We start from the raw sequence: 12,490 nt of genomic DNA, 5'->3' as shown, positions 1-12,490 counted from the left end.
AATCTTTGTTAAGGTCACAAACAGAGTAATTCTGCACTGCATGAGGGAACCATGAACACTTTTTATCTAAAATATTTATAGAGAGGGTGAAGAGTGCAGCATGAGGGACCCTCTCAATCCTGTCAAGGCAAGCTTTTTAGATCCATTTGTGGATAGCTCCACTCTGAGAATTTCCTGCCATACATCGATGTTGAGAATTCACTCTTGATTTTCTTTGTGAAACACAGCTTGAAAATCTGATTAGTAGTATGGTGTTATATATAAGTAATGTAAAAAAGTTATGAATTTGTATACATAGGATACATTTTCAGATGGTTTGCAGTTTAACACCTTGGCTGCTAGGTGTTTTCCCCTCCTATGCTGACTTTTCATTATTTCTATTGATTCATGACGAGCTCAGCTCGTCACCAGCACAGCTCAACCGTGCATCATGACGAGCTGAGCTCGTCATGAGCATGGAAAGGGTTAAGGCATTGGTGTCTGTTGGGCAAGAATGAGAATGTCATAAAGGATTAACTGAAACGGGGAGAGTGGACAGCCCTGACACCTACTGTTTAGAAAATAGGTTGTGCATATACAAGTATTCCTATAAGGAAGGATAAAACCCAAATGGCCCAAGAAACCAAAAAGGTCGAGTGTGATGGGCTCGAATGGCTGATGGTATGCATACTGATCTGGGTGAACTTGGCGAAATCGTGTCTGTGATTGATGAACATCGTTGAGCTATGTCAGTCTACTTTGCAAAATAATACTTAAACTAGCTCCAATTGAAATTGCTGTTTTAATTCAAGAAGCTTCAGGATGGAAAACAGCGGACACGCATACGGGCTCTGCCTCAGTTCAGGGTTAAATAGCTGAAACTGGAGTTGCGGGAAGGGTTCAAGACAAGACTATGGGACTGAGAAATATAGAAACGAGAAGCATGCCATGATGGAGCACAACACACGAGGGGACTGCAAAGAAAACTATGAGGCACACATGCTAACTCGCCCTATTTGAGAGGAACACTCCAGCTACGAGGACGAAACCAAACGCACTCTGCAACGACAGTTACGTTTTGCATCCTTCTCTCATCCACTGTCCTGACTGACTTCAACGCAAGTCAGTGGGCTGGCGAAGGAAAAACACATTTTTCATCATCAAATTAACTACTGTGAGAATTTGAAATGCTGATAGTAAATTAATGTCGGGGCTAGAGACTCTTTATGCACCCTCATTTGGAGAATCTAACCGAATCTCATGCGCTTGATTAAAAAACAAAAGACCGTTTTTCTATGGCACCTCTCCAAAACACTCATCCAGACAGATCAACGGCAACCGAAAATTCACAACGACTCAGTATTTAAAAATCCAAAGACTTAATTTGCCCTTTCTAGGAGGAGAGTCACCGGAGCCACTCAAACAGGGGAAGCGGGCACCTCTCCTGAGGAGGAGCCGCACGTGAGCCCAGCGCCACGTTTAGCACACAGGGACTGCAGCATGTGAGAAGCACCCCGCACTGGGAGATGCGAGAGAATGAACAACCGGGGAAACTGAGGCGAGCAGCTCACCTGTAGAGCAGGGGTGAAATCTTGAAATAAACAGAGCCGCTGCTGACCAAGTCCAGAGGCAGGGATGGCAGCGCCGGCGTCTCCTCACAAGGGCACTTGGGAGGAAACCTGGACTGGAATCCCAAAGGGGAGGAGGGATAGCTTACAGGACGGACTTCAAGCCCGGCCCCTCCTTCCACTGATCCCACTCTGTGTGGGGTGCCAGGCCTGGGACGTGAAGCGCTGAAATCGAGGAGAAAATAAGAGTGAGAGGGAGTATCAGCGGGGTCGGTCCGTATAGGTAGATGCAGGGCTTTAAGTGTGATAAAAAAATTGCAGCGTCCCGCGAGTGGTGCAAGCGTGTCCGTGTCTGAATGCATACGAGTTCACATGTGAGCACAAGCCGTGAGCATGCACATTGGCGTGAGCAAAACTGAAAGCGTGGGGAGCGCAAGAACAGACGCTGCTAACGCCGCCGTACACGCTCACAGCTCAGGTCTCCAAAAGAGCGCATTCACAGCGCATGTCTCCAATGTGTTTCCACGCTTGTGCAACTCTCCTGTCCCACTTCGCTAAGCTACCCGGCAACAATAAGTCTCGTTTAGGCGAACAGCGCATGGCGATGCATCGGTACGCAAGACGTAAAAAGGGGGACATTTGGTATCTTGATTTTGAGTTTCCCATCTCAGGAATACAAGTTAAAGTTTCCTGTTGTTGACCTCCCATCTGTCAGTTGCAGGAGCACATTAGTTTGAAATATTTCGTTTGAATTTAAGAGCCCAGTGCCATAGATGCTGAGCTTTTTGAGCAAGACTTCACTTGCTTTCAAAAGAAGTGCAAGGTTGTCACATTGTCTGTGCATATCATAACATGAGAGTTCCTTATAAGTGAAAGAAAGGATCTGAGGGCTAACCTGGCATCCACAAATGCCACTAAGTTAATTGAAGAGAGGCTTCTGTTGTGGGTCAAACCACTAGCATGTAGGCCCCAAAGACGAGCTCCTGTTCATATCAAGGAATCAACATGCAGGAATTTGAGTTTCTTGCCCAGGACAAAAATCTTTGTCTGCAGATAAGCTGCAACAAAAATCTGCTTGCATCACTTTCCATAGAGGGATAAGCCCTCCCGTCTGACGTAACAATGTAGACAAAAGAAACGTATCTCAACAGGAAAAGGATGTTTACTGATGACAAACGGTAAGTCGGAGACCTCTCAGCTTGTTGGTGCACTTTGGAACAAGTTGTCTAAAAAAGGATCAATTGTTTTCTCAGGTGCACCACCTCTGATGGCCTGCATTTGGTGAATAGATGAGCAATTGACGTTAGTCCAAAAGGCTGTGCCTTTAAATGGTAGTGTTGCCTGTCTACCATCAAATGAAGTTGTGGTTTGTAATCCAGCTAAATAAGTAGGCTATATTCAATTCTGTCCATGACAAGCAAGATGTGAGGAGGAAAGCTCAAAGAAGTCAAGCTCACTCTCCTCTCCGTTCTCCTGCTGGCCTTCTTGTTCAGACCACTTGCTCTTTCTGAGACTGGTTGTAGGATGAATAAAATCCATAAGGACCATACTGATGGTGTGATCAAAAATTACTGCCTTGGTGCCTGTAGCCCCTTTGAGAAGTCAGCCATGTGTAGGCAAAATATCACTGAGTGCCTTGGAGTTCCCCCCAAAGATTCTATTGTTTCAGTGTCACTCTTGACTATTTATAGTGTCATTAACATGCTTTGGAAGATATAATGCCGTCAAGTGGCATGGCCCCAATTCTAGTCGAAGCTTCATGGCGGAAAATATATTCTTCAACCATCCATAAAGACATAGGACTGCCACATCGTCGAAAGTTATCGGAGGCTGAATCAATGGTTGTATCAATCATTGTAGTATTAGTAGTTAAGTTAGCCTTCCTTCAGGAAAGCTTTAACCAGTAGTATGTCCTCTTCCAGAAGTTTATCTATGAAAGGAGAGATGAAATGCTTTCTTCCTTGTAGTCCGGATTCTGAATCTTTTTTAAGGTCACAAACAGAGTAATTCTGCACTGCATGAGGGAACCATGAACACTTTTTATCTAAAATATTTATAGAGAGGGTGAAGAGTGCAGCATGAGGGACCCTCTCAATCCTGTCAAGGCAAGCTTTTTAGATCCATTTGTGGATAGCTCCACTCTGAGAATTTCCTGCCATACATCGATGTTGAGAATTCACTCTTGATTTTCTTTGTGAAACACAGCTTGAAAATCTGATTAGTAGTTCTGAACTCCTTACAGATTAACAGCTTTAATTGTTATCCCTATGGCCAAAGTATCATGTATTGCACCTATATTAGACAGAATCAGGGTTATGACTGGTGTTTGAAGATATATCTGCAAACCCAACCAACGCAAAAGACAAACTGTTGTGCATATGCCTTGTGTGTGTCACTCTCCCTGAATTATGAGACTTTATTCGCCAATAGTCTAAGTAAAGATAGATGAATACCTTTTGATGACAAGGATAGAATGTTACTATTTCCATGCCTTTTGAGAAAGTTTTGAAGAGCAGACACCACAGGGAAGCACTGTATACATGTAGTGTGCCAGGTTGGCTACATACTGGAGGAATTTCTTGTGCTTTTTTCCTACTACATAAGAAATGTCCCCTCCTCCTTGCTTGAGATGGGAAGATACCTGTTGTAACAGAAGCATAGAACATGCTTCTCGCCGATTCCCTTTTTTTTTTAAATTTATTTTTATTCATCATCATCAAGAATAGCCATTCATTACACATTACAGAGTGATATTAATGCACAAAATTTAAATATTAAATCATTATTTTCAATTAAGAAACCACAAGTAAAAAGAAAAAAGTCCATCCGAGAAGTACAGCCAGTATGCGAACAGCCATAATACATGATAAATAATAACTTAAGAATATATCATATCATATAGGATTTCTTGTTGAAACCGGACAGAACTCCTCTCCCCCTCTACCTTTCTTCCAGCATCTGTTTCCATTCTGTAACTGGGGCCCACATCCTTCTCCCTGCTTCCTTTCTCATCCTTCCCTTTCTTTCATATAGTGCTTTCTCTAAGGTGTATATAGCCAGCAATCGAGAAATCCACTGTTGCAGAGTTGGTGGATTTAGGTCTTTCCAGAGCGTAGCGATGCATAGCCGACTGAGTGTCATTGCTAAATATAAAAATTCATAATGGGGAACTTCGATGCCCTCCCTTGTTACCCCTAGGATCATAACTTCGTCTGTTAAAGAGATAGAGATCCCCAATGCTTTCTCGAAAAATTGCTCCAGTGATTGTTTATATACTTCTAAAGCAGGGCATGAAGCAAACATAGGTACTGTGTCAGCTTGAGTAGATTGGCATCTCGGGGAGGTTACCCCGCTCGTTCCCCCCCATCGTGCTATTCTGTACGGTGTGTGGTACAGCTCAAACATGGTTTTGTATTGCTGAGTTTGAAAATGTGCTACTCTTAGCACTGAATTTGACAGTTTAAGCGACTTTTCAGCCTCATTCCCTGATAAATTTAACTTAGTTTGCCATTTTTCATACATCCTCCCACAATCATCCTCTTTATGCTTACTAATTTCACCATATAATTGCGATATAGAGCACCCTGCCTCATCTCTTGGATATTCCATGAGTTCATCTCTTTTAAAGTTGATATCACCCCCATGCTTTTTTAATAAGACTGACCTGACCTGTAAATATTTAAAAAAATCCCTACGCTCTAAATTATATAACCGTTGTGCCTGTTCAAAAGTTATTAAAACTGCCGAGCCTATGAGATCCCCTATGGTTTTAACCCCTAAGAGATCCCAGCTCTTCATTACCTGGTCGTGAAATACCACAGGTAGCGACGGGTTTCTAAATAGAGGGGTATAGTAATTCATCCTCCCTAATTTTATTTTCTTCCTGATCCCTGACCAGACTGACATTGCTGCCCCTAAGGTCTTAAACCTTACTTTCTTGTAGTAGCTTCTTTCATTAAATGAAAGCAGCCACTTGTTAGAGTCTTTAACTAATAGTTCATATACATCCGGGACCCCCTCTCCACCCCTCCATCTATCCTTGATGTTGCCGCCTAGCAAACCTCTGATGTACTGGAAGACAGTGGCCCAGTAATAGCCTTTAAAATCAGGCGCCGCTAGACCACCCCGTTCTCTTGATAAAGACAAAGATTTTAGGCCCTGACGTGTTTTGCCTTTTGCCCATATAAATCTGTTTGTGACTCCCTCTAGCTCGCTGAACCAGTTGGTATTGAATTTTAGGGGGATGGTCCGAAATAAATATAACACCTTTGGCAAGAACAACATCTTTATTATGTTGCACCGGCCTATTGTTGTTAGGTGTAAATTGTTTAACCTATCGAAGTCTTTTTTAGCCTTTTTTATTACTGGATTCAGATTCTTAGCCACTACCTTTGATAAATCAGATGTTATTTTTATCCCTAAATAAACTGCTGTCTCCGTTATCCTCTGGTCTACCATAGTGATCTTTTGATTAATTACAATTTGCGTTTTATTCTTATTTAATTTATACCCCGAAAGATTTCCATAGACTGCTGCTTCCTTTTCTATTTCCACTAGAGCCGAGACATGGTCTTTAGATGTAATGGCCAGGTCATCAGCATACCCTAGAATTGTAGTTTCATATGCATTCAGAGTTACTGGCAGGATACTTCCATTTTGCTCTATCCTTCTTATGAATGAGTCTATATAAAAAGCGAAGAGTAGCGGGGAGCAAGGGCACCCTTGTCTGGTTCCCCGTCCGATGTTTATTATCCCGCTCATCTCTCCCATAATGCCTAATCTTTTCCTCGGGTTGCAATATAATGCACTCAAGGCTCCAACACATCCACCCCCTAGGTTTATTTTCTTTAATGCTGCCCAAAGGAAGCCCCACGAGACCCTATCAAACGCTTTCTCAGCATTTAACAATATTAACGCCATAGGATCTCGTGAGGCTGCCGTTCCGTCAAATAGTGTAAGCACTCTTCTAATATGCTCTGCAGTGCCCCTACCAGGAATGAACCCGTGTTGTCGGGGAGAGATGATCTTACCGATTATCGCACTTAGCCTATTAGTCAACATCTTAGAGAAAATGTTTGCATCGCTGTTCATTAGACTTATTGGTCTATAAGACCCAGGGTCGGTTGGGGGCTTATCTTTTTCAAGAAACACCACCATAGTGGCCTCCCCCAGGACTCAGGGGGTGCCACTCCGCTTTGCGTATTAGTCATAAGTTTGTAAATGTCTTTTTCTAAGTAGGGGAGACATTTTTTATAAAATTCCAATGGGATGGAGTCAGGACCTACAGCTTTCCCCGCAGGTAGATCCTTGATTGCTCTCTGCATTTCTTCGAGAGTGAAGCTGGTTTCCAGAGCCCTTTTGTCCTCCATTGTTAACTTCTCTAGTGTAGTGCTCTCTAGATAGCTCTCTATTTCGCTACTGTCCACCCTCTCATCCGGATTATATAATTTCTGATACAAATCCTGGAAAATTGCACATATCTCCCCTGGTGTTGTTGCTATGACCCCTGTTTCTGACCTGATCTCTGATATATCCCCTTTAGTAGCAGCCTGGCGTGTTCGGATAGCTAATATGCGGCCAATCTGCTCGCTGTACTCATATTGATCTTTCTACCAGGCCAGATATTTTCCTGCTGCTTTAGACGCAAATACCTCACCTACAGCTGCCTTAGCTATACCTAGGATGTGTGTTATTCCCGTGACATCTTGCTTTGCCCTGATCGCTCCGCTAAGTTCTCCTTCAATGACAGCAACTGTCCTTACCTTCCCCTCTACCTCCTCCTTCTCTGTCTTACTCCGTTTAATAGAATAACTAATTGTCTCCCCTCTTATACCAGCCTTCTTAGTGTCTCAAACTACCGCCGGGGAAGCAGTCCCTCTATTTATCTCAAAGAGCACTTTGATCCACCCTTACATCTGGGCGACATATTTAGCGTCCTGAGCAAGGCTCTCTCAAATGTCCAGTTCGTAACCTTTTTTTGATAGTTTGGGATAGATACGTCTAAGGTAAGTGGATTGTGATCTGATATCACCCGTGGCAGCTTATTAACTTTAGCGATGGATATTATCGAGGGTGATACCAAAAAATAATCCAACCTTGCAAAGGCTTTATGTGGAGCAGAGTAATAAGTACTACCCTCCGATGGGTTTTTGCTGTTCCCATATGTCGACTAGCCCATTATCTTGCATCAGTTGTACCAGTGCCCTATGGCTTTTCCTCTTTCGTCCTGAGAATCTTGCTGGATAATTTTTCCACAAGCCATTAATATTCAAATCCCCACAAACTATAATTGGCATAGGCCAATTGGTCATTTGTGCGTTGATGTGATTGATAACCTCCGGATCATCCACTGTGGGGGCATAGACAGAACAAAGAGTGAAATTGAATCCCTGCACCTGGCATTCCACCATGATCCACTGGCCATGGGCATCTGCCTTCTGTCTATTTGCTACCACAAACCCTCCCCGCGCCAGTACTGCCACCCCGCACGTCCTTGTCCCTTGTGTTGTAAATGCTAATAATTGATAGCCCAGTTGTTCTAATAAGCCCTTTTGGGATACCTCAATGTGAGTTTCCTGCATACATATAAGATCGGCATGCATTATCCTTAAATACTCCTTCAGATCTCTTCGTTTTTTCGCAGCATTCAGCCCACATATGTTCATTGTGATATCCGCATTAGAGTTTTTTTCCTACATTCACTCTTCCTCTTCCTGCATTTGCCACTCTAATCTTTCCTGTTTCTTCATGTGATGTTTTTTCCCCTTTTCTCCCCAAGAGTCCCCCTTATCCCCCCCTATGCCCCCCTCCTCGATGAGCCCGCCCCCCTCCTTGATGGGCCCACCCCCCCCTTGCCCCCCCTCCCCCGCCTATTAGAGCAAGCAGACCTAAGGTCTCTGTGATGGAGTCTGGCCGTCAGCCTTCCTCAGCCAAGTGCTGTGTTCTGTGCCTGGTGCATTGTTGCCAAAGGGACCAGTCCTATAAATTCCACGTCTTTTATACACTATATATATACCCCAGTGCTATTTCTTGTTCTCACTCCTTCCCCCCGGTTTCTACCGTGATTAACCCCACTTGCCCCAGTGGTCCTTATTATCCCCTTTGTCCAAATGTCCAAATGTCTGTTATCTTTCATACAGTCATACCTATACAGCTATGCAATAGGAACATCATGGATTATCTCTAGCTGGTCCGCTGGGGCTTAGTGTATCCATATATGCTCTAGCTTGTATTTCAGACATGAAGACTCTAATAGTGTTTTTGTATATTATTTTAAATCTCGCTGGATTTATTAAATACGCTTGTAAACCCATCTGATGACATGGATCCAGCAATTCCCTCAGTCTCCATCGCCTTTCAACTGTGCTATGGCAATAATCCGGAGTTGTGAAGAAAGTTTGATTATCAAATGATCGTCTAGCATTGGGTCGGGCTTTAGCATATACCTCCTCTCTTAGTAAGAAATTACCGAAGTATATCCGTATGGCTCTCGGCTTCTGCTCTCCTTCCTGAGTCATCGGATGGTTCTTCTTCTTCAAGGTCATTGGGAACCTATGCACTCTTTGGACCTCTTTTTCCCACTCCCAGTGACTCAGCTCTGGGAATGCCCCTTTCAGCATCTTTAAGGCGTAAGCTCTTACATCCTCTCCTTCCACTCCTTCCTCGAAGCCCAAGATCCTAAGATTATTTCGCCGCTGGCGATTCTCTATCCCTTCCAACTTCTATTGGACATCTACCATTTGTTTTTCATATCCACTTAACTTAGCCGAGTCCTTTACTTACTGATCTTCCAGGGTGCTAGTGCGGTCCTCCAAATGAGTCACCCTTACATTTGTATCTGTGCAGATTTTAGCAACTTTTTTAATTGCACCCTGTAAGTTCTTACTAGCAAGTCGATTTTTCTTCCCCTCAATCTTTGTTGCATCTTGCAATTGTTTTATTGAATTTAAGATCAGCTGTAACGTAGGTTCTTCAGCAGCTGCAGCTCCCTGTACTGCTCCCTGTGCTATATTCTCCATGTAGGTCATCCGGGTAGCTGAATAGTCCCATCTCAGAGCTGCTTCTGCCTCTGCACTAGCCACACTTACTCGCCTTTGGCCGCTAGTTGCCTTCTCCCGTGATTGCGAATCTCTCTGCCGCCTTGACCGCCTTTTCTTCCTTGGAGCTGGGTCCTTTTCTCTTGACGACGCTCTGCTATTCCCTTCTGAACTGAGAGCCAGGCTAGTATCAGTGTGGATCCCCCCTTCGCTCTCTTGGATGTCAGAGGGGGTGCCCTTGGAGCCATCGGACCCATCCGTCACTAAGAAAAAATTAGCAACTATATCCTGATTGTCTTCCACACCGCTCGGCCCGCTGCTTGCGGTGATCTCTTGTACCAGCAGCTCAGTCAGCAGCTCCGCCTCCATTACAGTTGCCGTGCCTGTGACACCTGGCTCAGCCATTCCAAGCTGGAGCGGAATACCTAGCGTGTCCTGGGCATCCATGATTTTCCCCCATTGAGCATCAGGTTGAGCCACCTGTATACCTGAGATCGGTCGTGGACCCCCTGCGTGTTTGCTTTGCCTTTGGGAGTAACCACCTTCTTCTCAGCGTTCTTTTTAGCTATATTAGGCTGATTGGCAGGGGAAAAGTAGCCCGTGATATTTTTGGAAGTCCCTGTGTTTACCACCATGTTTGTCACCCCTGCTTCTTTCCCCTGGTATTGCTCCATGCACCAGCGTCTTCATCATTCATGTTCTTGGTACCTGCCCCCCGCTCTCACCGGGGGTCTTGCCAATATATTTGCCCTTAGATGGCTCCTTCTGGGATACAGGAGGCTTAGAGGGGGCAGCTTTAGCATCCAGCAACCACCCCTTCCCTCCTCGAGTAATTTTGGGGGCCATTCTGGCAGCTTCTGTATTATAACTCAGTCTCACTTTGCCTTTATTCTTGCAGCTCCGGATTCCTCTGACCAGTCTAATCAGCCTGATCAGCCTGACGCCTAATACACCACTACTAGACAGCCTAGCCTCGCGGGCACCAATGTCAATGCCGATGGCTGTCTTTGCGGTCTGTGTGGTGGTCCATGCAGTGGTACAAACGGCTTGCAGCCCTCCTGACACCGCGGAATTAAATAAGCAGCTTGCTTCCTTGCGGCAGCTCCGCCAGCCTCCGTTCTTACCGCTATTCCTGTTGTAACTGCCCCGGATCCCTTGGCCCCCTCTATGTCGGCTGCCGTGTGCTTCTCTGCATCCGAGTCTCTGAGCTCCGCTAGCTCGCCTGATTCGTCTGATTCTGCAGGCTCCGCTCCGCACACCAGGTCCGGCTCTGGCCCCGTCAGCAACACTGCCAGCAGCCCATACTGAGGTCCGGCCGGCTCGGCGTCCTCGCAGCTCCACAAACTCCACCACCGCAACCGCAGCTGTTAAAAGCTCCAGAAGCAGTTTTCCAGCGATCTTGAGGTAATTGTCGTCGCTCCGAGCCACTTCCATGGGGTAAACGGATTCACAATGCACCGTTTTCTCTATTTCTTCATGCCGGCTTCGGGAGCGTTCTCACCAGCCGTCAGCCAGACGCCATCTTGCTCTCCCATCAGAACTACAATCAAAATCCAATTCACTTGTTGATTGAGCTTAGTTGTAGAACAGGCCTGAACTCGTTCTTTTGACCTATCTTTTGAACAAGAAAATATTTTGAATGAATGCCTTTTCCCTGTGGGATAGGGCAATACTTCTTTGAAATACTTGCGCAATAATGAAGGCCGACTTCATGAGTAAATCCTCCAGATTCAGTTTTAGCTATGGTTTTGCAGGAATAATGCAGGTGGTGCCTTGAAACACAGCATCTAGCCATCTCTCATAATAGCAAGCACATTTCTGTTAGTGATTTTTTCGTAGAGATATTGCATCCCCTTCAGGAGAGGATAACAGAAGGGAGAGAGAGAGGTGGAAGAAGTGATTTTTATGTTGGTCTTCCTGTGCATTGGTGGACTGGGGTTGGGTTGGACCTGGCCCTCCCTGCAGGGTCACCTCTAAACTTTTTGCCTTTTACCCTCCACTTTCTGCTGAATTCGATTTTGTTGGCCTTAGGACTCTGTGCACTTTACCACTGCTGAATCAGTGCTAAAGTGCTTGTGCTCTCTCCCTAAAACATGGTTACATTGTCTTTTACCCAATTGGCATATTTAATTTACTTGTAAGCCCATATAGAAGGGTATACCATATACCTAGGGCCCGAAAAGTAAATGCTGCCAGTGGGCCTGCAGCACTTATTGTGCCACCTTCTTAAGAAGCACCTTAAAGCATGTCCCAGGCCTGCCATTGCAGCCTAAATGCAACTTTAAACTGCCATGTTGGCGTGGCATTAAAACCTCCTTGCCAAGCCTTAAACCTACCCTTTTATTACATATAAGTAACCCCTAAGGTAAGCCCCATATAGCACATGAGGCAGGGAGCTATGTAATTAAAAGGTTGCACATGTACTTTTAAGTGTTCTGGTAGTGAAAAACACCTACATTTCTATTTCACTACTCTGAGGTCTACCCCTTTTGTAGGATAACATTGGAGATTCCTTATTACATTTATTTAAGTAGCAATTTCCCATTTGGATTTTTGTTGTGTTGTGTTTTCACTTTGTTACTGATTGATTGTGTGATGCATAAATACTGTACACATTGCCTCTAAGTTAAGCCTGACTGCTTTTTGAGCCAAGCTACTCAGGGTTAAGCACAGGTTAATTTTGCGATGTTTGTGGTACACTCTGCAAGGGATTGTGGCTTTTGCTTAACCCAGGTTCACACACCCCTGTGAACCAACAACCCAATCTCTCACAGGGCTGAAAAGACTTGTTACTTGAAACAGTTGTAGGTGACAAAAACAGCTCTGACTCTATTACTGCTAACGTTGTTAGTCAGGCCAGTGAGAAATTGAACCCTCTGATAAGAAATGCAACATTGGACCCTTTGC

The 12,490-nt window shown here is 44.7% G+C and overlaps 1 protein-coding gene across 2 annotated transcripts in view; it reads right to left on the bottom strand.

Moving 5' to 3' along the window:
* Positions 1–12,490, bottom strand: part of AKAP8 (A-kinase anchoring protein 8) — an 895,754-nt gene that overhangs the window by 294,160 nt on the left and 589,104 nt on the right. The window lies entirely within an intron of this gene.

Source organism: Lissotriton vulgaris, chromosome 1_1 (assembly GCF_964263255.1).
Source record: "Lissotriton vulgaris chromosome 1_1, aLisVul1.2, whole genome shotgun sequence".
In the NCBI taxonomy this organism is placed as follows: Eukaryota; Metazoa; Chordata; class Amphibia; order Caudata; family Salamandridae; genus Lissotriton; species Lissotriton vulgaris.
This window is presented reverse-complemented; position numbering and strand designations above follow the sequence as displayed.